The following is a 26380-nucleotide window of genomic DNA, read 5'->3' on the forward strand; positions in this document are numbered from 1 at the left end:
GCCTCCTCCTCCCCCTACTGCCCTTCTCCAGTTTAATAACTTCCACATGGGCTCTGGCGGCTGGAGCCAAGCCCTCAGCATTGTCTGAAACCTCCAAATTTAGAAGAAATATGAAAATTGTCAACCACTCCTTCCTTAGGGGGTAAAAGAAACATTCGGCACCAGGGGCAGGTCAAGGCGAGGCAGTCACGTGGCTGGCGCCCTGGCCAATGGGGGGCCCAGGGAGGACCGAACACCCGCCTTGCCCCAACACCAGGCTCGCTTCTTCAGCTCATATAAGGTAAAAGGCAGCGAGGCCTCCGTGGCCAGAGAGCCACGGGCAAGGGGCTGAACAGAGGGGGGTCCGATGCCAGTGACTTAAAAATGCCCCCCTAGCATCAAGAGGTGCCAGCCGTGTCAACTTAGGTGAGGAGCAGTGACACCACAACCATACCCCAAATAGGGTGAGCCTCCACCTCCGAAGAGTCATCCCTGGGCCAGACAACAGCCAAGGTAAGGACCAGCCACAGACATGGGTCCCTGAGCGGGCCTCCAGGGCTTCCTCCCAGGGACTCTCATCCCTGCTGTCTGCTAACTGCTCTGTGCCTTTTGCCTTTCTGGATCTCAGTTCCCCTATTTGTAACCAGAGCTGGATCCGGTGATCACCAAGCATTGGCCCAGCCCTGGCCAGCTCCAGTCCTGTTGGGCCTGTTGGCTGCTTCTATGGAATGAGGAATGAAGGGTTAAGCTGATGTCCTTGACAGGTCAAGCTCCCACGGTGACACATGTGGGCAGTTTTCCCTGTCTCTACCTTGACAGCACTCTGTCTCATTGTACCATACCAGGCGTTCACACCATAGCTCCAAGAACCTGGGGCTCCTGTTAAGGAAAACTGTTTCCAAATAACGGTTCCAAAAGCCAAAGCCCGGGAAGCGGCTGCGCGTGCTCAGGCGGCCAGGGAGTAGGAGGCAAAGGGCTGGAAGGATGGGGTGCTGGCTGCTTATAGAAGGTGGGGAGGACTAGGAAGGAGCACTGGGGAGACAGGGCCTGAGCTCCATCCCGGATCTGTACTCGGTGCTGGACTGTATGGCTCTGGGCAGGTACCCATCCCTCTCTGGGCCAGCTTGCTTGTTGAGATGTGTGAGGAAGCAACTGGACCAAATGACCTGGAGATGCAGGGTGTGGCTTCTGAGCCATTTGGGAGAAGTTCCCTCAGGAGGTTCCTGGGCTACGCCACTGTTGGAGGCTGAGCCTAAGGTGTTGAAGAATATCCCCAGGGTGTCTAGTAAAGTCCCAGATCTGGCTTCCCCAGGGCGCCATGCTGCCTCTGGTGGGCACAGGGATGATGTCTGATGCAATAAGCCACAAGTGCAAGACCTCAGGCCAGGAATGGGGTGAAGAAATCGCAGAGGGCTTCCCAGGGCCTTGGAAGGAAGGCCTGTGGCGAGCACTGCTGGGGCCAGGCAGAGCTCGGATTGGAACACACAGGCAACATCCAACTCACTGGCCACATCTGGACCCAGAATGGAGCACAGTCCTCCAGTTTCAGATTGTGCAACATCTGTTCCCTCTTGCACCTGGTCACCCAAGGCCATATGGTTCAGAAGGAAGCACTAAACTCCAACTGACAGCCAACTCTGGCTTGTTTACATACCAAAGCGTTTGATTCAGTCATCCGCCATCTTCTTCCTCTATGGAATAGGTGCAGCCTAAGTTCTGAGCCCGTATGGTCATTGTGAGGACTAAGAGACTCCTATGTCTCAGCTATGTATAGGGAGAGGCAATGAGACAGACGGACGAGTGTCCTAGAGAGAGAAAGCTCTAGAAAGAGAGGTGGAGTGAATCCCAGTCAGAGGAGAAGGGCAAAGAGCAACCAGCCTGAGACCACTCCCTTTGCGCTCACCCTCAGCTTGGAGTTAGGCACCAGCAGTGGGAGCCCTCAGAGCTGCAGAGCAATCTGAGATCTTCAAGACACAGTTGGGCAGCAGCAAGCCTGGAGTGAAATCATAGCTCTAAGACCATCCGCTGACAGCAAAACCCGGGCAGAATGTGTGTCTGCCTAGCCAGCGGATCCTTCAGGTATCGTGACTAAGAAATATTTGCTTTCGTTTGTTGAGCACTTAGGAGATCCAGGAGTCTGAGAGTTCTATATGAATTCATTCAGTGAAAGCCTTGCAGGACTTGGGGAGCGAGATGCAATTATTCCCACTTTACAGAGAGGTAAAGTGTATGTGTATACACTGTGTGTATGTGTGTTGGCTACCCCCAGGCTGCCGTCTCCACCAAGAGCCTCCAGCTTCCAGCTCTGTTTATGGCCACCATGGACTTCCTAGCAAGTGTCCAATAAATCTCATGGATAGAGTATGTATGGGGCATTCCCAGGAACCAGACACCAGCTACATGGTTTGCATTATTGTAGTTCTCCTAAGATTATTCTTAGGAGAGATCAAATGATTCCAATGCCCCTGGCTACGGCGTAACCACAGCCCACCCAAGCTCTCGCCACGAGAAATTAGGTAGGAGGCATGAATCCAGCCTCCAACTACACGCTCTTCACCCAGTCCCCTGGTTCCCTGAGAGCTATAATGAGGAATCCAGACTTGTGGAGGAGACTCCTGTCTCGGGACTTGTGCTGGTGTTGATGAAAGGTCCCAATCCTGAGGTTACTGCTGTCCCTCAGTCATGCAACTGTCCCAAAACAGAGGGTTCCGGCACTGGTCCCCGAGCCACACCAGAGCTATGTGGGCAAGCTCAGCCCTTTCCCCAGCAGGCTAGTTCTAGAGAAAAGCAACTACATGCAGCTCTGCAGAAGGGCAAGTTCAGGACCCTGAGCTGCCACACCCAGACAGCTTCGAGTGACTCTCCAGGTGAGACTGCTCCAAGGAGTAGCTCCTCTCAGCTTCCCACCAGAACTGCCCTCGGGGCTCAGGTCCTGGGGTGGCTCAAAGAACCAGGAGAAAGCTGGGCACGGTGGCACATGCCTTTAATCCCAGCACTCGGGAGTTACAGACAAGAGGATCTCAGCAAGTTCAAGGCCAATCTGGTCTACACAATGAGTGACAGGTCAGCCAGGGCTACACCCTGGAAGAAGGAGGAGAAAGAGGCATGGGAAATGTTGCCTTCTATTTTTGTTCAGTTTTAAACACACCTCCTGAACACAGAGGCCAGAATTCTTCCAGTTTACACCTGGAGATGGGCTGCTGGGCCCTGGGTGTAGCCTGAAGACAGCCAGAGAAGTCATTGTGTCTTCCTCCCTCCCTCCCTTCCTTCCTCCCTTCCATCCATCCATCCTTCCTTCCTTCCTTCCTCCCTTCCTCCTTCCCTCCCTTCCTCCCTCCCTCCTTCCCTCCCTTCCTCCCTCCCTCCTTTTCTTCCTTTCTTTCTTGCTCTCTTCCATCAGGCTATTTCTACATGTCTCCCTGAGCAGACCCCTCTCCTTGACCACAGTAGAAGTGATAGGATTTTTTGGAATGCATGTTACATACTTTATTTTACGTACATCAAATACTGTAAGGAAGAGGGCTGAGGATGTAGCTTGGCAGTAGAGCCTTTGGCTGGCATGTGTGAGGGCCTTAGTTCGTCCCTAGCACCACAAAAGAAGGAAAGGAAGGGGGAATGTGTGGAGGAAGGAAGGAAGGAAGGAAGGAAGGGAGGGAGGGAGGGAGGGAGGGAGGGAGGGAGGAGGGAGGGAGGGAGGGAGGGAGGAAGACACACTCATGTGTATTCTGCAGGCTGCTGACGCTTGCCCACATGGATACCTAGGAATTTTCCCGATCAGAGCAGTCATATCACACAGACTCTTAGGAAGACCCAGGGGGCCAGGGGCTGAGCACTCTGGTCCCAGTGCCTGGGGCTGAGCTGCAGGGCTTGGGTGGATAGAATCAGGGAGCAGCCACTGCTCACAGCCTGTTTAGACAAACCCCACAGGGATCTGGCATTGGCACGCACTGAGAGAGAGAGAGCTCTGGGGTCAGCCATTTTCCTGCTTACAAAAGAATCTGTTGGTGGCAGCCGCGCAAACACCACAGACCTTTTCTCCAATTTGAAATGTGCCTGATGCACACCTTGCCTACTCGCCCGGCTCACACAGCCCAGCTCCTTCAAGCCATTTTTTGGTCTGTTGAAGATGCAGAGTTCTTGCAGGATAGGGGTGGGTGTCCCCCTGCATGTCCAAGATGAAGAAACGAGGCAGAGCCAGTCAAAGTGCTGTAAGAAGTCACAGGAAGCTGGGCTCACAGGGCCAGCGGCACAGGCTGCTTGGGTTGAAACTTGCATTTTGCCTGAAGCAGCTTCGGTTCCTTGAGCCTAGTAGGTCCATCTGTAAAGTAGAGAGTTTAAGCTGCTCAATGACAAGGGTAGTTTATTGAGGTGTTTGGGTTAGAGGAGCTGAAGCTCTTGAAGCCAATGGAGCAATGACTGACACAGAGGAGCTATGCAAGGAAACGTGGCTGTCACAGCCCGAGGCAGCCTCTCACGGAGAGGATATGCCCTGCTGAGAGTCCTAGCTTCTTGGATGCTGAGGAATAATACTCTCTCGTTCCTTCAAAAGTAAAGTTCTCAGGGTTGCCGAGATGGCTCAGTGGTTAGAAGCACTAGCTGCTCTTCCAGAGGACCTGGGTTCAATTTCCAGCACCCACATGGCAGCTCATACCTGTCTGTAGCTCCAGTTCCAAAGCTTCTGACACCCTCACACAGACAGGCAAAAACTATAGGAGAAAAAGAGAAAGGAAAAGGTAACAATTCTCAAACCAGGCATGTTAGCATATGTCTGAAATACCAACATTCAGAAGGATCAGGAATTCATGGCCATACTCAGCTACAAGTCAGTTCCAGGCCAGCCTGGGCTACAAAATATCCTGTCTCAAAAAAACAGTATCACACTAGGGATATTGTGAGCCTATGGTAGCAATCTTGCCTGGCATGCTCAAGGCCCTGTGTTCCATTCCTGGCGATTTAATCTCTTACACAACCAAATTGCTTTGTACCAAGGCCTCCTATCCTGTACCCTGAGGTGAATACCTTTATCCATTGGGTCAGCTAGAGGCGCAGAGGGGTCTGATTATTTGCTCAAAATCACACAGGGACTCAATTTGGGACTCATTCCCAAATCTGGCTGACTCCATATGCTTAACTGCTATTTTCAAGAACCAGACAAGAGGGCTATGAATCAGAAAGAGCCAGTTCCAGCTTGATGGGACACTTGACATTTAGTGGGGGAAGCCATGTGCCCTCCAAATTAAGAATAAGATGGTGACAGAATAGACAGAACCCCCACTCTCGACCACAACCCAGCTGAGGACAGAAAGCGCAGGCTCTGGTCAGACCCCTCCAGTGAGCACCTGTCTGTGTCCGCCGAGAGGCCTCATCAGCCCCTGTACTGTCCCTTTCCCTACACAGCCCATCAGAGTCTTGCAGAAGGAACGGTGGGCCAGGCCAGGTCTAGGGAAGGGGAGCCCATCCTGGGCACCTCCCCAAGAGCCATGCCAGTCCGTGTTCCTTTGGACCCTAACTGCATCACAGGGAGGCAGCTACAAAGAACCCTGCCCCCACCTGACCAACTCTCTCTGCCCTTCCTCCTCTGCTTCCCCCAGCCAAATAGGAACGGGAATGAGTCAAACTGGGCCACATTGCATAAGAAGTGGCCATGATACCACCCCTCACTTGCCAGGCTTTCTTGAGCCAATGGACCTCAGGCATACAGTCACACCAACCTGAAGAGCCCAGGGTAGCCCCGAGGGAACTGAACGACCGCCTGGGACTGACTCTGTAGCCATTACACTTAAGGCAGTTAGTTCCCTGCCCTGCTGAGCCCCTCAGGTCCTGATGTCACACATTTTGGGAAGGGAAGGGGACAGCTCACGGCCAGTCCATGTAGACACCAAGACTCCATCTGAGAGGAAACTGCCAGGTGGAGGAGTCAAGGGGAACAGGGTGGAGATGGCGGGGTGAGGAATTCTAGGAGGTAAAACTTCAAGGGTGCTTTCAGAACTCCAAGGGGGTCTACGAGTTCAGTGAGGCTGGAGGCAGGCAAAGGGAGAGAGGCCTGGGCTCTGGAGTGGCTGGAGTAGACAGGAAACCTTTTGGTTTCTGTTGGTTCTTTTCTTTAATCTGTTTGTCCCCTTCCCCAAAACGCGTTCAAACCACGGACCGAGGACAGGAGTGGGAGGTGAGGGACTACGGTCACGGGAAGGGAGCAGAAGAGTCGGGACGGGGCCAGCGGACAGTCACCAACTTCAAACATCTCTCGAGCTTACTGAGGAGCAGGATGTGCAGCCCATAGGACGGGGTGTGAATCCCAGGAGATGCCCATGACATCAGCACTCCAGAGGGGAGTATCAATAGTCTGTTCAAATGGGGAGGGGGTGATTGGGAAGTAGTGAGCATCCCAAGAAGCATGCAAGGTTAGCAGTGACGACACGGAGAAAAGACAGGGCTCAGAGTCCCTATGGTCCTTTCCCACCAACAGCCTGCGACTTCACATGCAGGGACAACCATGCAACATACGTCCCTGACGGCCTGCATGTCAGATTCTAGCCAGATGTGACGTCAATTCTGCCCTGACTTTGCACAGGGGCTTCCTGGGCCCCCCATGCCCCCTACTTCCTCTTATCCTACTGTGATCTTTTACTCTTCCCAGGGGACTCCAGGCTTGACCAGAGAGACCTGGAGCCTATTTACGAGAGCAAGGTCTCTGGGGACCATCCATCCAATGGCCTCCCACCCTACAGGAGTGAGAGCCATGGGGGAAGTCTCTGTGAGCCCGTTCACACGCTCCAGAGAGTCTGCATGGAGATTCCACCAGGGTCACAAGAAAGTGGCTGACTTACGATCCAGACGCCTCCAGTTTCTCCTGCTCCCTCCTTTCCCCCAGCAGTGGGTGTGACAGGAAGCTGGCGAGGAAGGCAAGCAGCTTCCCTGGGCTGAGTCACAGAAGTCAGTACGGCGAGCTAGGGCACAGGTGCAGGTCCAGGTACCCCACTACCTTCTAGAGCCTGGGGAGGCGGCTGGTCCCGGGAAGACACTCGGGTACCAGTCAGGCCTGGGAAAGTCCTGGAGCAGTGGAGACAGACAGCAGCCGGGCCAACACCCAGGGCAGGGATGCTAGGCACTAGAGCCTTCCTGAACCCCGGTTCATGCTGGGCACAGGGAGTCCGGGCTTCCCTGAATAAAGGCAGACAGTGTGGAGCAGGGTCTTCGGGGGGATCATAAGTGATAAGCCCCTGCCTCGGGCTGGCTAACACTAGAACACTTTCTGATACGCTCCTCTGGTGGCTTCTGGGTAAAACAGTCCTTGTCTGCAGGCACCAGTGCTCCATCTCCTCGTGTCAGCGATAAAGACGCTGAAGAGAGACGTCCCCAAGATCACACTAAGTAGAGGCATCCTTTGCAGCTCTTTGCCTTCTAACCAGTGTTGGAGGCGATGAGGCTCCTCATCCCAAACGCAGGGACAGCGGAGAGCCGGGTACCCAACCAGGACGTGTCATGACCCCTTGTCAGCTAGTAGCAACCTATGGCTACCTCGTGCTGTTCTGTCTTCTAAGTCCTTTTGTGTGGCCCGAGATGGTCCCCAAACTATTGGAACTATGAATGGGAGGAGGCCTCCTGAAAAGGGAGGCTCTGTGGCTGGGACGGAGAAGCCCTTGGTTCTGCCTCGCTCTCTGTATGACTGACCTTGAATGAGAGGTACCTTCTGGTCTCAGTGTGTTCAGTAGGGTCTAGATCCAGAAAAGCAGAGCCCCCACCCCACCCCCCCGCACCCCCCGGCACGATGTACTGCCTCACTCATCTTAGATTTCCCCGGGAGGTTTGGCGCAGGAAATGGGTGGGCTACAGGAAGACAACAGCAGCCTAAAGATTCTCCTCCGCCCAAGCTTTGCTTTCCAGCCAAGAAATTCCCAGAGGGAGAAAAAAAAAAATCATGGAAGCAAGCATGGCGTGGTAACTCATGGCCTGCAATCCAGCGCTCAGAAATCGGAGGAAGCCTGCTATGAATTCAGAGCTAGCCTGGGATACATAGTGAGTTCAAGGTGAGCCTGAACCGTGCAGTATGAGCTCCTAGTGGTGGTGGTAAGGGGATGCTGGGAAGCTCTTTAAAATGATCCCAGTCTGCCAGGCCTAATGGCTCAGACCCTTAGTCCCAGCACTTGGGAAGAAGAGTGGCAGGTGGGCCTCTGTGAATTCAAGGCCAGCCTGGTCTACATAGTGGATTCTGTCATAGTCAGGGCTACATAGTAAGATGCTATCTTGAAAAAAATAAGAATATAATTAAATAAATAAATAAAATTATGCCAGTGAGGGAAGCTGAGACCAAAAAGGTCAACTCAGTATTCAAGGTGACAAAGCAAATCAAAATTGGTAGGGAGCCAGGGGACCAGGGCCTCTGACTCCCAAGTCGGTGCTGTTTCCATGGTCTACAGCACTTTGCAGAATAATGGGAACAAAAGTCATCCTGGTATGAACATGGGCCCGTTTGCCCCAGTGCTTCCGACTCCCGCACAAGAAGTCTATTCTCTTTCCCTACCTGGGACTCAGATTCTTCCCAGAAGCAAGGGAACCAGAGCCATCAGGAGCCAATACCAACATCTAGCAGACACTCAGGGCTTTCTCTGGTCCCAATACCAGCATCCGGTAGACCTGCAAGGCTTTCCCAGGTGGACCTCGTTGCCCTCACCTTCACAGACAGTAGGACTCAGGCCAGGAAAGCCCACCAAGCTGCACCCCCACCAGCCCCGGCCCACCCTAGACCCCATGGTTGGGCTCCATCCAGAGGTGTAGACTCCAGCCCAGCTTCCCTCTGAGAAATTTTTCTTACCATAAAAGGGCAAGTGCGCCTTTCTCAGCCCTGCTGCCAGCCCTGCTGGGGGAAAGGCTGAGTTATTTTTAGAAGATGGAGGATTTATTCCTAACCCAAGATGGAACTGTCCCTTTGCACCATGGCCCCTTCCCTTTACCCTCCTGTGTGGCCACCCCCCATCCCTGCCACACACACACACACACACCTCTTCTCTCCTCTCCCCAAATCCTTTCACAGCCGGCTTCTCTCCTCTTGCCCTCCCTCAGATCTTTCTGGTTACTGGAGAAAGTGACGCATCTGTCCCCCGCCCCCTCCTGAAACAGTATTTACAACATACATTCCAAACATCCGCCATCTGGCTTCTAGGAAGGGCCAAAAGCTATTTGGAAAAGGAAGTCGTGATTATTCCATCTTCAAAGCCAGGGAACTTAAGGCCCTCTTCTCCCCCACCTTCCTCCCAGAGGCCCCCTGTGTTGACCGATGACATCTTTCAGTCAGTAGATGAGGTCAGGACCTTAGCTGGATGTCAGTTGGATCCCTGCTTTCCTCGCTTCGCCTCTCTGTGCTCCAGTGTTCTCAACTGAGCAAGGGCGTGAGACCAGAATGCACCGAGATTTCAGATCCTGCTGCAGCTCAGAGACCTACTTTGAGCTGAGCAGTGAGGAAAGGGAGAAGGGGACAGGGGTGAGCTGGGAGAGTCCTGTCACCATGAAGTCCTTTCCCCTGCCACCATGTCCTGCACATGTGGCTCCTGGCACGCAGGGAGGTGAGGACCCATGCACATAAGCTGCCAGGGCTGTATCTGCAGGAGCTTTATCCCTGCCTGCTAATCTCCTCACCCTAAGTGGTCCAGAAGAAACCACTACCTATTATCCAGAAAGCATGCCCATTCCTACAAAGCCCTGCAGCCTGGACACTCCTACTCTTTACAAAGCAGGGAAGGTGGGCTAGGGAGGCAGCTCAGCTGAGAAAGTGCTTGCCATGTATGAGGACATAGGTAGGATCCCCAGCACCCACACAAAAGTGAGGTGCTCTGACAGCACCCGCAATCCCAGTGCTGAGAGGCCGAGCAGAACGATGGCTCGGTGGTTAAGGACGCTGGCTGTTCTTGCAGAGGACACAGGTCCGATTGCCAGCACCCACATTGCAGTCACAACTGTCTGTAACTCCAGTCCCAGGGGATCCAACACCCTCTTGTCCCCCTTGAAGGCGCTACACTTACACACACAGAAGATATATACTTAACTAATTTTTTTTTATGTTAGAGAGCAATACAAGACTCCTGATGTCAATTTCTGGTCTTCACAGTTACCGGCATGTGTACATAAGCCCCTGACCCAAGACAGAAATGTCCCCCCCCTGCACCACAGCCCCCTCCCAGCTGTCTCCCTTTTCTTTCCCCTCCTTTCTGTAAACCCACCACCGCCAGACACGCTCACACGGGAACACACCAACATATACAAACCCCAGAAGAGGCAAACGGAACGGAAACAAGGCCTTTACCATGGTAGTGGGGTTTTGCCGGTTTGTTTAAACAAATACTCAACAAACGAGAGAAATGGCATAGCAAAGAGACAGCTAGCTACACCCATAACAAGAAAAGCGTTGCTCCCGGTGTCTGGTGACCTTGCCAGGGCCCAGATGATTTCTGTTCATACTGAAACTGCTTCCCCTGTTCTTAACCTCCTTCCTCCAAGACAAGCAGGACAGTGTGAGCTTCAGGGTTGTGGGAACAGTGCGTGCTGGACTGCATGGGGCCAACTGGGACTCCTAGACTAATGAGCTGTGTGACTGCGACCTTGAGGGGATTCTGTGCGCTCCACAAGACCCGCAAGGAAGGCTCCTAATGAGCATTCTTAGCAAGGCAGAGTGCAGCAAGAACCCCTGACTCCTCTCTCCCACTTGCTTGGAGACGCCAAGGGAAACTGCAGAAACCCCCTCCTCTGTCCACATTTCGCCCTCAGTGGAAATTAGGGATCCAAATGTTTAGGCCCTTCCTCTCGCCCCCGGGTTCTGAGCCTCTGGAGGCAAGGCTTGGGGTTCCAGAGGAGCCGGGGGCCCTGTCTCTTCCCTCTTCCCTGCATTGCTCGGGCTCACCTCACTGCATTCCCAGGGCTTGCTCAAGAGTCCCAGAACACCATTCCCTGGGGAGGAAGTAGGGAGCGTGTGAGGTTGGTGAACTTTACAGGGTGACAGGGGCTGAGGGTGCTCTGGGAACAGCAGCCAAGGGAAGCTGTGCAGGAGGGAACATGAGCAGAAGCCAGGCTGAGGCAGGGGTGGCCCCCGCAGTCAAGCATCCACACCTCCGGATGCCTCCCACCCCTGGCCCCTGCACTTACCATGCTAACGACAGAAACCACAGCCACTTACTCTTGGTTTGCCATGAATGTCGTATCTGCTGCCCCTGACTGTCAACAGCAAGCCTGTGGGGTCAGAAGCCAGGTGAAGACAAGGATCCTCGGACACACAGGGGAAAGGGCAGGGATGAGATTCAAAGGACAGGCCCACCTCTCCCGTATTGTGTGCAAGCATATAGTGGTAACCCAGTCCTGGAGTCAAGAGCCATGGATCCTGTGTGTGGGAGAGGGCTACAAAGGGGAGTGAAGGCAGAAGGTCTCTCCCAAGAGCACAGCTGTAACTTGTTCCCTGGGAGAAGGCTCTGGCTTGGACAATGACTTTCGCCTCACGAACTCTGCTTTATAGTCATGCAAGCTCAGAGGTTGAGCCAGCTGAGCCTGGCTCCTTGCCTGCGTTGACACTGGTCAGTGGGTTGCCCTGCGCAAACTACAGCGCCTCGTTCACCCCCCTCTCACCTCAGCAGCTGCTGTACCATTCTGGGGCCATTCCACGAGGCCGGGAGTCTTGTGCTACCGGAGGAGGTCACAGTCTTGGTCCCTGACTTGGCCTCAGGTGGTGTCCTTCCCCCAACACAGCCCATTTGTGCCATTAGTGCCCCGGGACAACATCCTTGCAGAGCAGAGGGGTCCAGCTGGTTAGAAGGAAAGGTGGATCCCTCCTCCTCACAGAGCTTAGAGTTTCCCTAAAGTCCACCTTTAAAAGCAAGGTGGGCACAGCAGGGATCGCAGTCATGTGGGGCCCAAGGGACAGTTCCATGGGGCGTGACAAACCTCAACAAGTCAGCCCAAGGTTTCTGGACTCAGAGTGACCCAGGCCCACTACCAGTCTCTCAGAGAGCAATATCAGGCGCAAGTCCTTGGGGTTTGGCACTCTGGACACAGGGAATACTTGTGATGAGCAAGATCTTTTGTTCTTTTCAGGCAAGAGTGATGGCTAGTAGGACCCCACACACATACACTGGAGAATGAAGAGCCTTGTGTGAGAAATTTTCCCAAGAACTAGGAAAGGGATGGCGGTGGAAGCCCTGTTCCCAGGACTAACTGTAAGTGTTCCTTCCATATCCCTACAAACACCCCAACTCAGGGAGCTCTAGGAATAACCTAGGACCCTCAGGAAACCAGGCCTGGGAATCTCAAAAAGCACAGCCTAGCCATACGGTGGCCTTTCAGTAACGCTGGAGCCTGGGATAGACGCAGAAAAGAGGGAACCCAACAGGTGTGAGAACCCTTCCCATCCCATTCCCTTCAAACCGCGACAAGAAGTCGGCTAGGCTTGAGGAGGACACAGACAACAGTGATCCTCCTTAGAGACGGAAGAACTTTGTAGGAGGGCCTCCTGGGCTCTTGGGGCTCTGGGCAAGGACAGCGCTATTGCTAACAGCAGCTCCTAGGGATGGAGGTGGTCCTTCAGCCCCGCTGGGGTCTGAGTGTGCAGACTCCTACATTCGGCAGCACACAGGAAAGAGCGGGAGGGGGGCCGGGGGAGCTCCTTAAGACAGGTAGGGAAACTGAGGTCCAGAAGGGAGGCGCACACTCCGGAATGCAAGGTCGGGAAGTGTAGAGAAGTCTGGCATGGATCTATCAGGGATGGAATAAACAGGAAGGTGAGACAAGGGGAAGGCGGACGGCAGGGCAGCAGAAAGGAACTATTCTATGCTTGGCAGAAAAGGCTTACGTAACACAGCCCACCTGTTCACCCCCGTGTAACCTCCACATGTGTGCGAACGAACGTGCACCCCAACACAGCTCACACCCCGTCTTCACTCGTGAGCAAACGAGCTGCAGAGACCCTTGTAAACAAATTGGATTGGGAGGCTGCGGGCGCCTCCCTGAGCTAGCGCGACCCTCTGGCAGACATGAAGCAGGCCTGTAGGGTGGCCAGCTGCACTCTCTCTGGCATGGGGACAGTCAGCCCTGAGCCCCCCAGCCCCTCCCCCACCCAGCCCCAGGAAGGAGCCTTGGAGAAGATGCCAGGATGATGGATGGGGTGAAGGAGGTTCCAGGGCCGGCCTGAGAGCACACAGGATGTTAGTGCTTGTGGGAGGCACATTTCTGAGCTCTTCCCAGCAGCCCACCCCTCCACCCCCATAAGCTCCCCTCTGCAGCCTCTCCCACGGTCACTGATGCTGGCCTGGGACTTGGGCCTAGCCTGAGGTTCCAAGCCGAGTCCAGGGCCTGGGCCCTGCACGGCGCGTCTGCCCCCTCGGTCCCACAGCTGGACTGAGGGGAAACAGCTGAGGAAGCAGCAGCACAGGGAGACACTGCAGGCCACCTTAGAGGGCAGAGGCACTGGGAGCAAAGTAACAAAGCCAGCTCCCTGATTTCTTGCCCTCTGCTTCAACAGACCCTCAGAGCGGTGGCCGAGCTGGAATTGTGACCAGCAAGGCTTATTTACTCAGGGCTCGCATACACCCTCCTCTGAGGCTCTAATCCACACCAGGCCCTGTGTCACACGCCGAGGGCACCCGTGTCTGATGGAACCGTCCCCTTAGGCCGCGTTGTGGAGCATTAGGGCTTGCCTGGTTTCCCAGGGGAGGCACCTCCAGCACAATGAACTTTCTACCGAGCACGTGCGATAGCTCATTTTGCCCCTTTATGCTGTGTCAATGCAATCAGCCCACTCAGAACCCTGATGCCAGATACCAGGCCCTGATACCAGACAGTCCTGAGTTAAATCCTGCCGCATTTCCTGTTCAGTTACATAGTTGTCCTTAGCCTCTCTGGACCTATTTTCCCTTCTGCAAAATGGAGAAGCAATTGCTCTCACCCCATGGGGCTGATTGAGTACTTCTCTGAGAAACAGAGGCCCCAGACGGAAAGGACTCTGAGGTGGGAGAGAAGTTTGGGCCAGGTTGTTCCCTTCAACCCAGTATTATTCCTCCCACCTGCTACAGCAATCAGCGGCTGAGATGGCTGCTCAGCTTGTATAGGAGATTCCAAGGATATGTGCTGGGCCCTGCCTGGCTTCTCAGCAGCAGCCCAGGTGACCAGTGGTGGCCCTCAGTCCTCTGAGTGGTGACTGAGGTGAGGAATTACAGGCAGAGTTCCTAGCTCAGAGCAGCCTTGCCATATAAGGGCAGGAGCTGCAGAGCGTCCTGCCTGGGCCTGAGACTATCCAGACAACCACTGTTTATTTTCTGCTTCAGCGTCCCCTCCTCTCACCCCTCCCAGGAGCTTCCCAACAGACGGGAGTCCCGAGAGTCCCTAGCCTGGAGACATTTTCTGAAGACGTGGGAAAAGGAGAAAAAGCGGGTCATCCCCTGCGGCAGGCCTCCAAGGGACAACACCGAGAGCACCAGGTAAGATCCAGAGTCTGCTTGGTCCAGCCACCTCTTTAACGGAATGGGGAGCTGACTGGAGATGGGGCCTGGATCCCCAAGCCTCTCCCGTCTTCTGACAGCACCACAGGGCAAAGGAGTCCTTCCTGGGGTAAACGATGTAGAAAGGCTACATACCTCTTCTCGGGGAAGCCCCACTTGAGGGAGGCAGGAGGTGGCTGGGGGGGGGGGAGCAGACAAGCTCTGTCTACCAGCCCAGAACATGTGTATGTGGCCGTCGAGCCGCGAGGCGCACCTTCCTGTCCACTGCTCCTCCCCACCATCCCAGTCCCCATGCCAACTCTTCCAGGAGGCCATTTGAGCCACCCAGGGGGCGGAGGAAGGAACCTCGATGGTCACAAGTGCTTGGCAGTCCTCTCACAGGCTCTGCTGGGTCTGCCCCATGCCCTGCTCAGGGGCTTTCCTCCCTCTCAACCTCGCGTGCCCTGCAAAGGCTCAAAGGCAAGGATAGTATTGAGGCTGTGTTAGCCACAGGTGCACAGACATAATCCCCGAGCACACAGAAGTGGTGCTAGGTCTGCTGAATGAGCTAGCACAGCTATGAGAGCCTGCCCCAAACCCAGAGGACTAAGAAACTGAGACCTCAGTCACGGGGGTAAGGTGAGGGACCAGGCCCTGATGCCGTGAGTTAGGAAACCCAGCCTGGTGCCTTGTACTCTTACCCTGCAGAAATTCTATTTTTCTGGAGCCTTGGAGGCATATGGGGATATATGCAGTTAAACATTTGCCAGATTGGTTATTCTAGAACCACAGGGACAGAACTAGGCAGTCTTTATCCAAGGATGGGACAGGGAGGATGAGGCAAAGACCCTTCCCGGCTGAGCACCTGCCTCTCTCAGTACATCTGGCCATTTACTTCTCCTTAAGATGGACTACCTTCTGTCCAGGTCCCATGGCACACACAGAGGATGTGAAATCTTTGCTCTGCTCTTCGTTATCCCAGTTTCCCTCTCTGAACATGTATCTGCAAGTCTAGAATGCCTGCCCTCCCCTACTCCTGATCCTCCATCCAAGGTGATCTTTTCTAGCCCCATAAGCTGTCCAGAAGGTAGAACAGGCTCTGGCATCCTGCCCCAAACCCAGCCATCAGATGTCCTGTTTTTAAGTTTTGTCTGCAGTCGTGTTTTAGAGTTTAAGGTGAATCTTTTTACATACCTAAGTAGGAATACTTGCTATAAACGGAAGACTGACTCTATCCATAGTTAGAAACAATGGTGTGAGAACGCAGCATCAGTACCACACTGTCGCCTGCTTCCCTGGCTTCCCAGGCCCCGGGCAGCTTTCCTCCCCATACGTAGGACCCCAGGTTGCCAGGCACTGTGGCACATGCCTGTAACCCCAGACTTCCAGAAGTGGAAGATCAAGAGCTCTACACACGGAATGAGTTTGAGGGTAGCCTGATCTACTTACGTCTCTGCTTCTGGAAAGCAAAAAGGAGAGAAAGAACAAGAGAAAGAAGAATAAAAGGAGAGGAGGGACAGCCCAAGTGTTGTGTCACCAGATGACTCCCACAATCGCCCGCTCGTCTGCTGCCCCAGAAAGCAAAGGCAGTAGAGGCCAAAGGGCTTTGGGCACAGTGGCCCCTGAGGACGTCAGGGACTCGGGGTGGCCCCTAGCAGCCTAGCTGTGCTGTGTCCAGCCATCCCTCCTAGCTACTTACCGGAATGTCCCTTGGTCAGGTCCAATGATGCCCCTCCCACGGTCTGTGGGAGCTGTGGAGAATGGGGTAGAGAGGACAGAGTGTTCTGACTTCTAGAGAGTCCCATGTTCGGATCTCCTGATAAAGGGGTTGTGGAACGTTTCTGAGAACTCCAGAAGGTGGAGACACCTGAAGGCAGAAGTGCCCTGGCTTTGGTGACAAATCAGAGAACATTTTCCCATGCTCCTGCACTCCACTCCCAACTTGGCTTGCTGCTAGATTCCTGTTGGAGGCCTAGGGGCTATGGGGTTTCTAAAAACGGAGGTGGACTTTTTTTCTGTTCTTTCCCAGCCAGGAGAAAAGGCTGCCTCGCCCCCCCCCACTCAGACGACCCTGAAAGTATGTCATCCAGCATCAAGGCCACCACAGTCACCATGAAGCAAAGGTCTTCCGGGGACCCTGGGATCTTGGCAAGAGCAGGGTGAGTGCCCACAGAAGAAAATGAATTATCCGTGTGGCCACTCAGTCAGTCCCTGCGTGTCATCTGCTATGTCCACTGTCATGTGCAAAGTTGTCAGCAGTATCTAGGGACCCCAAATGATAACCTATGGGCCCTGACCTCAGGCAACTGAAGAGGTAAGTAGGGATGGCCCAGAAATGAAACATCCTAAGGCCATGCAGTATGAGGCAGCTTACAAGCCATCCTCTCAAGCAACATTCGACGTGGCCCTGATTTGGGGGCTGAGGGAATCTGGCAGGCTCCCTTTCCTCATAAAGGAAGGTGTTCACAAAAGAAGACTATACCGCAAGGGTTGGGAAGAAACAGAGCTCACAGGATGGGCAAGAGCATGAAAGAGTTGGGTTGGTTTCTCGCCAGTGGTCACTTGCCCAGAGTCAATACAGAGACTGGTGGGGGGGCAAGGGCAGGAACCAAAGGTGAGAGGTCACAGAGGGTTTATCTAATAAGTGCAAGGCCCTGGGTTCCGTTCCCAGCCCTGCAGAGAGAAAAAAAGTTAACTGCACACTTTAAATGAATGGGCTCTACCTCAAGAAAGCTAACTTGAAGAGAAAAAGGGAACGAAGATGGAGATTTCGGTCGCAGAGGGATCCAGGGCAGGGGAAGAACAGGGCGGGAGGGAAGCAGGCCACTACCCGTGCTCACACTCCTTCTCCTGCCCAGGCAGGAAGCGAGCCGCAGCCCCAGCGCCCATGCCCCCAGCGCCCATGCGCGCCTGTCTCCCAGCCTGAGGTGCAGTGCTGCATCTCTGGTCAGTTGGGAGTCTGAGATGAAGCACTGTAGCTCAGGAAGGGAGAAGCTGTTCTGCAGCCATCGCCGGGAAGTGGTAAGTGTTGGCGTGGGGTGGCAGGCCCGAGAGGTTGTCCCTAGACTCCGCTCCAGCCATCCACGAGCCGTCCTTGGCTCAAAGCTGCACCAGGGCTGACCACTCTTGTGCATCTGCAACGGTAGGCTCTGGTCCATTCAGTGGCAGCTAGAACCAACCCGTAGAAGACACTGCTGAAGGAAAAGATACGTCTCCTTCAAGAAACTCTGCCGTCCCTCTCTATCCATTCTGGGAGGGTTCTGACACACCCTCAGAATCCTTCTCAACACTGCAGACCCAAATACCCACTGTAACTGATTCACCCCTGTAGATCATCAGACAATCCCTGACAGCTCTTCCATCCCAGAGGTAGCGGCCCAGGGTCCTGGCAGCCCCACACATTGTAGGTGACACTGTCACCTTGCAGCGTCAAAATGTTGCCCATCCCTGTTAGGCTTGGAGTCACCGTCTTCCCTCTTTGAGCCTCTAACTCTGGCTCTGGGCTACTGCCTAAACCAGCCCAGGCATTTCACAGACATCTACCCTGTCCCAGAGGCTTCAGAGAAGCAAGGGGCAGCAGAGGAGAGCCACAGAGGAGGGTGACCCACTTTACAGGTGAGAAAACTAAGCCTTAGGCCACATGTGGACCTGCTGAGCTGGGGTCCACCTCCCTACCCACTGTGAGACCCTGGAGCAGGAGAGTAGGAAAACAAAACAAAACCCAGTCTGGTCTTGTTTGCTCTCGGCTACGGTGACAGAGGCAGGACCACACACTTCTGAGAGCCCTGCCGTCTCTCTTTCTTCATGCTGGCTCCTCCTCACCCAGTCGGTCCCCGTTGGATGCCACTTTACAAGCACGGCCCAGAGTTCAAATTACCTGCCAGAAGTCAACAATGAGAAAGTTGCCAGAGCCCAGGACCTGTCCTCATGCAAACTGGCTTAAACTCATCCTGCTGGCCAGAGAACTGTGGCCTGTGGCAATGGGGGGGCGGGAACTGGTCCCAGATGTTTTCTGATCAATTCTGATAAACAAAGGCTGCCCTTTGACCACAGGGAAGGTACTTCCCAAGCCACTTCAAGCTCTAGCCGCTGTTCCCAGGGCAGGAAGCTGCACCCTGGGAGTCACAGCAGCCCACGCCGGCTGGCAGAGCTCAGCTCGGGCTGGATGCAGAGAAAAACTGCTGGTCCCTAGGGGTGTGGCAGGAGCCGAAGGCCTCTCTCTCCCACCTTGTCCTCACGGTCCAGTTTTCCCAGGAATCCCTTGGATGCTAAGATGGGGATTCCTGGAAATACTGTTCTTGAGGTCATGGCTTAACGGCTGGAGCTGCCTGCTTGCCACCCTGGCATTTCCTGTCTGGGATGCGGGAGGAGAAGGCGGTACCCTGGAGGTAAGAGGCCACGGGAGACCCCTCTGACCTTTGCATTGCTTTTCTTTCCGCTGTGTCCGTATTTCATAACACCCCCGGGAGGCTGGATGTGGGAACCTCGAACCGCCTCACTCTTGAGAAACTTGTCCCAAGTCGCAGTGGTTGAAGCAGGACCCCGGGGCAGCCTTCCCTCCACTCTGACCCTCAGCATTCCTTCCCTGCGGGAGGAAAGGGGGAGCCATAGGTCCATATCCACATTATTAGGAGAATTATACACATATTTATTTTAAACTCTTATTAAATCTGTTAGATAAGCTAAAAACCCTTCATCTCTGTTGGATTCAGAGCGCAGCAGCCACTGGAAACAGCTTTCGAGGTAGAAAAATACAAGTTTCGGAGCGCCCCCTGGTGGTATTTCTGCCCGCTGCAGGAACACTGCTATTTCCCCATGCACTGACAGCGCAGGAATCTCTCTGCAGACGGCCTTCCTGTTTTCTACACACTTCTACCAAAATTCTTTCTGCCCAATCACTTTTGAGCCACTGACTGACTTGCTTAAGCCTTATTAATCTCTTTCCAGAGATGCTTCTGCGTCTTACAGTTGGCTTTTCTTTAAGCCCAAACCAGGGCAAGTTCACCTAGACAGCAAAAGGCAAAGGAGAGATAGAGTTCAAGTTCCATGGCGCCTGGCATCGAATGTCTGAGCCAGAAAGAAAAGTAGGGGGAAGTACTCCTCCCTTATAGCTCCCTGCTCCCCAACTCTTGGGAGTTCTTTCTCGTTTTTCCTTAATAAATCTTTGCTGCGCTTTAAAACAATCTAGTTTGAGGCCAGCCCAGTCTATGCAGTGAGTTCCAGGACAGCCAGAGTTACATAGTGCTACATGTCTCTGCATAGTGAGACCCTGTCTCATAAAAAAAAATCTATAGCCAGGATACAGATAGAGTGACCGCTTACAGTGTGTGAATCCCTGGGTTCCATGCCTAGCACTTGTGCAAATCAGGTGTGGTGGTACATGCCCGTAATCCCAGCACACGGCAGGAAGATGGGACATGTACAGTTATCCTTGGCTAAACAGTGAGCTTGAGGCCAATCTGGGCTTTCATGAGACCCTATCTCGAGAGGAGGAAGGTGAAGCAAAAACTACAAAGAAAATTAAAAATAAAAAGACCACCTTCTCCTGCTGCACATACAGAAGGCTGACTGGATGGATGTCAAAATCCTTGATGGGACCCAGGTATAAAACTAGAGCTTAGGCTGGGGAGATGAGGTGGCTTCCCATCAGAGTCCACCCAGAGCAAACTAGAACCCATGTGATGAAAGGAGAAAAGTGACTCCTGAAAATTGTCCTCTGACCTCCACGTGCCGGGCATGCTATGTGCCGTCAGTATGCACACGCATCACAAAAATAAATGTGAAGGGAAAACTAGAACTTTGGGGGCTACGGGGTGGCCCAGTCAGTAAAGTGCTGGGTTCGGATGCCCAGTGCCTATGCAGAAAGCCAGCTGTGGGGTCACACTTATAATCCCGGTGCTGGTGGGGAGAGAGACAGGAGGACCCTGGAATCTGCAGTCGGCCAGTCTGGCCAAAATTGGTGAGCTCTGGGTTTAGTGAGAAATACTATCTCAAAATCACAAGGTGGAGAGTGACAGAGGACACTAACCCTGTGCACACACTCAAACACACACACACACACACACACACGCACGCACGCATGCACGCACCCACATATTGGAATCTCCTTTAACTGTCCCTGGTTAAAGGAACAGTTGATGAGTTGGAAGAGGTGGTAACTGTCATGACTCCAAAGCCCTCAGTTTGGGGCATGGCATCATATCTCCAGAGACCAGGTAGTTCCCAGGGGTATGCCAAGCTATGCTCTTAGCAAGCACCCAGAAGACACTTGGGAAGAGAGACGGCCTCCTGCTCACACTCCGAGGCCGTTGCTGACCCCACTCTCTGTCTCTTTACCATCCGCTGGGCCCATGTTACACACTCACAGCATTTCTCGGTCCTCACACGACCTAGTGAAGCAGCATGCAAGCCCGTGCTGCACACTCAAGCCCGTGTTGCACACTCAAGCCCGTGTTGCACACTTACAGCATCGTTCGGTCCTCACGCCACCTAGTGAAGCAGCACACAAGCCCGTGTTGCACACTCAAGCCCGTGCTGCACACACAAGCCCGTGCTGCACACACAAGCCCGTGCTGCACACTCAAGCCCGTGTTGCACACTCAAGCCCGTGCTGCACACTCAAGCCCGTGCTGCACACTCAAGCCCGTGCTGCACACTCAAGCCCGTGCTGCACACACAAGCCCGTGCTGCACACACAAGCCCGTGCTGCACACACAAGCCCGTGCTGCACACTCAAGCCCGTGTTGCACACTCAAGCCCGTGTTGCACACTTACAGCATCGTTCGGTCCTCACGCCACCCAGTGAAATATCACACAAGGAGCCCAAGGCTAAAAGAGGTTAAGACACCCTTGGTTCACACTTAGTGTCACAACTAGGATCCAGCCAATGCTTACAATTCCCACCATCATACTGTTCCCCACCCATTGGGCCTGGCTCAGGCTCCCCCCCTCTCCCCCCCGCCCCTCCCCTCTCTAGGCTTTCCCCCTGGGGAAGAAAATCAAGCCTTCTTCTCTGTGTTCTTCAACAGTAATAAAGTGCTGGATCTTTGCTTTGTGTCCTGTGTCTCCCTGGGAGTATGGGGGTAGGGAGAATGTTCCAGTATTCACTTCTGTATCCCCCAAGTGCCTCCACTTGCCAGACACTCACAGAGGCCAGCACAGACAGCAGCCAGGGGCCACCTTTGGCCTGCCCATCACATTCCTGGTGTCTCAGGATGCTTCCAGGCATGACCCAAAATGCGTCCGTGTAGAGGCTTGTGGGAAGACAGGGACCCTTAAGGTTAAGCAAGGGCCACAGAGGAGTTGGGGGGGTCTAACTTGGCAATCCCTCTCCTTCCAGAAAACACAGTGTAAAGCCAAAGATTCACATGTCACACAGGTGTGTGACTCTGAGTGACCTCAGGCATATGCCCAGCTCTGCAATGACACAACTTGAGCTTAACCCCGGGTCACAAAGCTAACAAGTGAGGATTTGGTTTTCTTTTTTAAGGTAGAATCTCACCATATGTAGCCCCACCATGCATCACAGGCTGGCCTTGAACTTACAGTCATCTGTGCTTCAGCCAAGGGCTGGGGTTGGGTTGTAGAAATGGCTCAGTGGTCCTTGATGTTTCAATCCCCCAGAACTCATGTTGGGGGCTTTGTAAACAAAGGCGGAGCTTTTCTGTTGTCCCAACAGCCCAGTTTCAAATAATCACACAAAACCTTATATTAATTACAAAAGGTTTGGCCTATAGTTCAGGCTTATTATTAACTAGCTCTTACAACTTAAATTAACCCATTTTTATTATTATTATTTTTTTGGTTTTTCCAGACAGGGTTTCTCTGTATTGTTTTGGAGCCTGTCCTGGAACTTGCTCTGTCCAGACTGCCCTCGAACTCACAGAGATCCACCTGCCTCAGACTCCCGAGTGCTGGGATTAAAGGAATGCACCACTTGTTTAAGAATCCGTATTCAGCTTAGAATCTTCTGTGTTCACAGTGTCTCTGGTGCTGGTTCGGTGTTCGAAAGCAGCCAGGGAAATCCAGCTGTGAAAGTGATCCCAGCTTGCACTCAGAGATGCGGGACTCTGCGTTCAGCCTGTGTAGCTGAGACCACCCCTCATCCTCTCCCTTCAGCTGGAACAGTTTCATAAGCATCCCTAAATGTTGTGACAAAGGCCCCTGTCCTGGGAAGGAAGGAAACAGGACTGGCAGTCCTGGGAGAACAGTGCCAAGCTTCTCCTAGATGGAGGGTTCAGAGTGCCTTTACCACTTACTAAGAGGAGAATCTGGTTACTCCTAGAAACTTGGAAAGGGGATGGTGACTCAGGCTGGAGCACATGGCGCCCTCTTGTGGTTGATACTGGGAAAACAGACTTCCTTGTTCTCTAGGACTTGCCAGTGTCTGTTGTTTTTGCAGAGGATTTTGCATTTTAAGCTGTACTTTCTGTGAGGCACGGTGGAACATGTCTTTAATTCCAGCACTCATGAGGTCGAGGCAGGAGGATCTCTGAGTTCGAGGCCAGCCTGGTCTACAGAGCCAGTTCCAGGACAACAAAGGTTACACAGAGAAACCCTGTCTCTAAAACAACAAAAAATGAACCGGGCATTGGTGGCGCACGCCTTTAATCCCAGCACTTGGGAGGCAGAAGCAGGCGGATCTCTGTGAATTTGAAGCCAACCTGGTCTACAGAGCTAGTTCCAGGACAGTCTCCAAAGCTACACAGAGAAACCCTGTCTCGAAAAAAAAAAAACAACAACAACAACAACAAAAATGCCGAGCTGTGGTGATCCACACCCCTAATCCCAGCACTCAGGAGGCAGAGGCAGGCAGATCTCTGTGAGTTCGAGACCAGGCTGGTTTACAAGAGCTAGTTCCAGGACAGCCTCCAAAGCCACAGAGAAACCCTGTCCCGAAAAAACAAAAAAAGAAAGAAAACTGGGAGCTAGATGGCCTCCTGACTTGCCAATCGTAAATCCCCCTGACCACAGATTACGTGACCAGAAGCTTGGACCCACGAGCAGCTGCAACAACATCTACTGCTACCCCCTTGCCTTGAGAAGACTGGGAACCAGATAGCCTCTTGCCCTACTGGTCGTAAAACTTTTAGATCGCAGGATGTGCTCCAGTCATAAGCCCCTAGCCCACACATGTGCCAATTAATTTTACCTAACCAGGTGACAGTTGCTGCCTTCTTCGAGGCCCTTCATTTCATGATAACCTTGTACGGAAACTTTGTGTGCTAAGTAATCTCTGTAACCATGGGAACCTTGCGAACTGAGACTTGCAGTCTCAGGACTCCCCCTCCCCTTTTTCCCTTTAAAAAAGCTTCTCTTTTTGGCTGGTGGGCATCTCATTTCCTCTGCCACGGAATGGGATCCAAGCTGGACAACGTGAACAATAAAAAGAAACCTTTTGTTTTTGTGTTAGAGGTGTCGACTCCTTGGGTTAGTCTCTGGGATTCCCAAACCTGGCACACCAGGAATGAGGGGACCTTTCCTTTGTATGACCCTGCATTTTTCCTGTCTTCCTAGCCTGCCTCTCAAAGTGACCTCCAAGTCTACGTTGGGGCGCTGGTATGATGTGTAGGGATTTTCCTTGTGTCTGAGTTTCTATACATCAGAAAGGCTTCAGTGTCTGACTGAATCCTCTGCTTTGGGTCTCTGAAGGCCAGTGATCAAGGTGTCAACCATGCTTGAACTACTGTCAAGAAGCCAGGAGGAAGCACCAGGAGCTCACTCAGGCTGCTGGTGGGACGCATTTCCACTTGTTTGCTCTGTGGCTTCATCACCAGACAACAGCCAGACACCCAGTGAGCACATCTCCCGATCGGACTCGCCGACCTCGGCAGTCCCTACATCCCAGCTGACGGATGTGCGCTGCCTGAGAGAGCAAATGTGTTAGCGTGGTCCGTTCGGACAGTCCGGGATGCTCCCGTTTTATTATTTCTTCCTTTTTAGTTTTTATTTTTAGTTTAATATTCTGCTTTATGTGCGCGGGTGGTTTTGCTTGCATGTATGAATGCATGATGAAAAAAAAGGAGCTCAGGACACAGAAGCTTTTAAACTCAGGAGAATCAAGAAAAAGAGAATCCCAAAGCAGACGTGAAATCAGGAACCACATTAGTGACTGACTGACAGCACAAAGAAAGAACAGGAAAAGATAAAGGCTAATGAAACAGAATAAAGAATGATGAAATTAAAAGCCGGTCGGTGGTGGCACATGCCTTTAATCCCAGCACTCGGGAGGCAGAGGCAGGCGGATCTCTGTGAGTTCGAGGCCAGCCTGGTCTACAAAGTGAGTTCCAGGACAGCCTCCAAAGCTACAGAGAAACCCTGTCTCGAAAAACCAAAAAAAAAAAAAAAAAAAAAAAAAGACTAAGGCTGATAATTTCTCATAATTCAGTCCTGAGTTCCCAAGTATGTGCCACCCTCCCCCATGCATTCCACGTGCCTCCACAGTGTCGCCTGCCTCCCCAGGTTTAGGTTTAAACAGAGAGTGAACAATATACACAGCTCAGTAGTCCTGGTCACAGTGTGGTCCTGCCCACCATTGACCCAGCACTGTCTCAGCGCAGGTCTGTCCCGTGGAGAGGTCTGGTAAACGTTAGAACTGTGTGAAATGTCTTCCTAGGTGAGCAGTGCCTCCTCTGCCCAGCACAAGGCTTCAGTTCCCTTTCCCCACAGCATGGGGTTCCTGAAATGTGGGGACCCTTTTGTCTTAGTCTTCAAGCTGATGGGAGGAGTCCTCTCCTGCCAGGTCAGTTCCTGGCACACTGTGCTTCTCTTTGACTGGGCTCTTAACGGCTGAGTTTAGGGTGTGCCCGGCTAGCCCAGAGCAGCCTCCCCTCTGAAGATCCTTAACTCCATCTCATCTAAAAGGATCCTCCGAAAAAGCCGTGCGCAGGGTCCAGGAACTAAGTGAGGCACATTCCACCTAGCCCTCCCTATTCAAAAACAGCCAAAATGAATTTAAGACATTGTTCTAGCTGTGGGGTGGCGAGCAGTCTACAGTAGGCTTGATGGTCGCTGTGGGATGAAGAGAGAGGGAGGGGAAGCCTCGAGGCTTAGGGGCGGGGCTGCAAGCCACCTACAGCCAGAAGTGAACAGGGTTGGCTTCCCTCACCCTTCCTGGGGCCCGGCTTCAAAATGGCAGACTCCCATATCTTCGGTGAGGCTAAGAAAGTTGGAAAGGGTTGGGGGATAATGAGGGAGGTTGTGAGAAGAGAAACCTTGAGGCTGGGGGGAGGGAGGTTTACAGCAGAAAGCTGTCCTGCTGGCCCGGGGTGGGGGCGGGGAAGGGGGTGGGAGGGGGGGCATTGCATGCCTAAGATCCTGGGTTTGATTCTCATCACTGCCCCTTGTCCCATGTCTGATGCGGCTGGGCAGAGAGAAGGGATTGGCCCCAGGTGGACTGAGCAGTCTTTCTCAGAACCCAGCACTTCCGGTGCCAACAAGCTCAGGAACTGTGGGTGCAGACCAGGATGCAGGAACTTCCATTCAGCCTGGGAAATCTTAATTCCTCGCATCCCACGCTTGTGCAACCCATTCTGTGACTCAAGATGCCAACGTCTCGTCTTCGGGGTGAGTTTCAGAATCCCCGTGACTAATCTCTCCCATATTATCCGAGGAGGATAATACGCCGAGAATGAAGTGGGGCTTCTTGTGTGCCTCTAAGAACAGCTCAGCCTCGATGATGAGCCAGACAGGGTGCTGAACTCGGCATCCTTAACTGTCACAGCCATTCTGTGAAGATCTGCTGTCACGATTCCTGCCTCCCACAGGAAGGGGGAAAGGCTCGGGGAGGCTAAGCTGCTCGGTTTGCCAGCTGCTAATCATGGGGGCTGGGACTTGTACCGGCGGACCCTTGGTCTTTGTGTCTGGGGCCCTAACCACCCCCCCCTCGGTCCTTCACTTGTGGATACAAACGCAGACAAAGCATTTATGTAGCATCCTCCAGAACTCTGAAC

The 26380-nt window shown here is 53.3% G+C and overlaps 2 long non-coding RNA genes across 4 annotated transcripts; one reads left to right on the plus strand and one right to left on the minus strand.

The window, feature by feature from the left end:
* Positions 1-307: 307 nt before the first annotated feature.
* Positions 308-21477, plus strand: LOC110341758. The gene is made up of 4 exons (XR_002383749.2): positions 308-492; positions 12052-12173; positions 14302-14429; positions 16459-21477. It is a non-coding gene; the product is annotated as an uncharacterized LOC110341758 (long non-coding RNA).
* Positions 3658-12063, minus strand: LOC121138845. 3 transcript variants are annotated; one of them, XR_005875717.1, is made up of 6 exons: positions 11282-12063; positions 11144-11196; positions 10871-10917; positions 8792-8833; positions 4631-4685; positions 3658-4297 (listed from the first exon to the last, which is right to left on the minus strand). It is a non-coding gene; the product is annotated as an uncharacterized LOC121138845 (long non-coding RNA). The 3 variants fall into 3 exon arrangements; XR_005875715.1 differs by lacking the exon at positions 10871-10917 and having other exon boundaries at positions 11113-11196; XR_005875716.1 differs by lacking the exons at positions 10871-10917; positions 11144-11196; positions 11282-12063 and adding an exon at positions 8979-9138.
* Positions 21478-26380: the final 4903 nt, after the last annotated feature.

Source organism: Mesocricetus auratus, unplaced genomic scaffold (genome assembly GCF_017639785.1).
Source record: "Mesocricetus auratus isolate SY011 unplaced genomic scaffold, BCM_Maur_2.0 Super-Scaffold_6730, whole genome shotgun sequence".
Classification (NCBI taxonomy): Eukaryota; Metazoa; Chordata; class Mammalia; order Rodentia; family Cricetidae; genus Mesocricetus; species Mesocricetus auratus.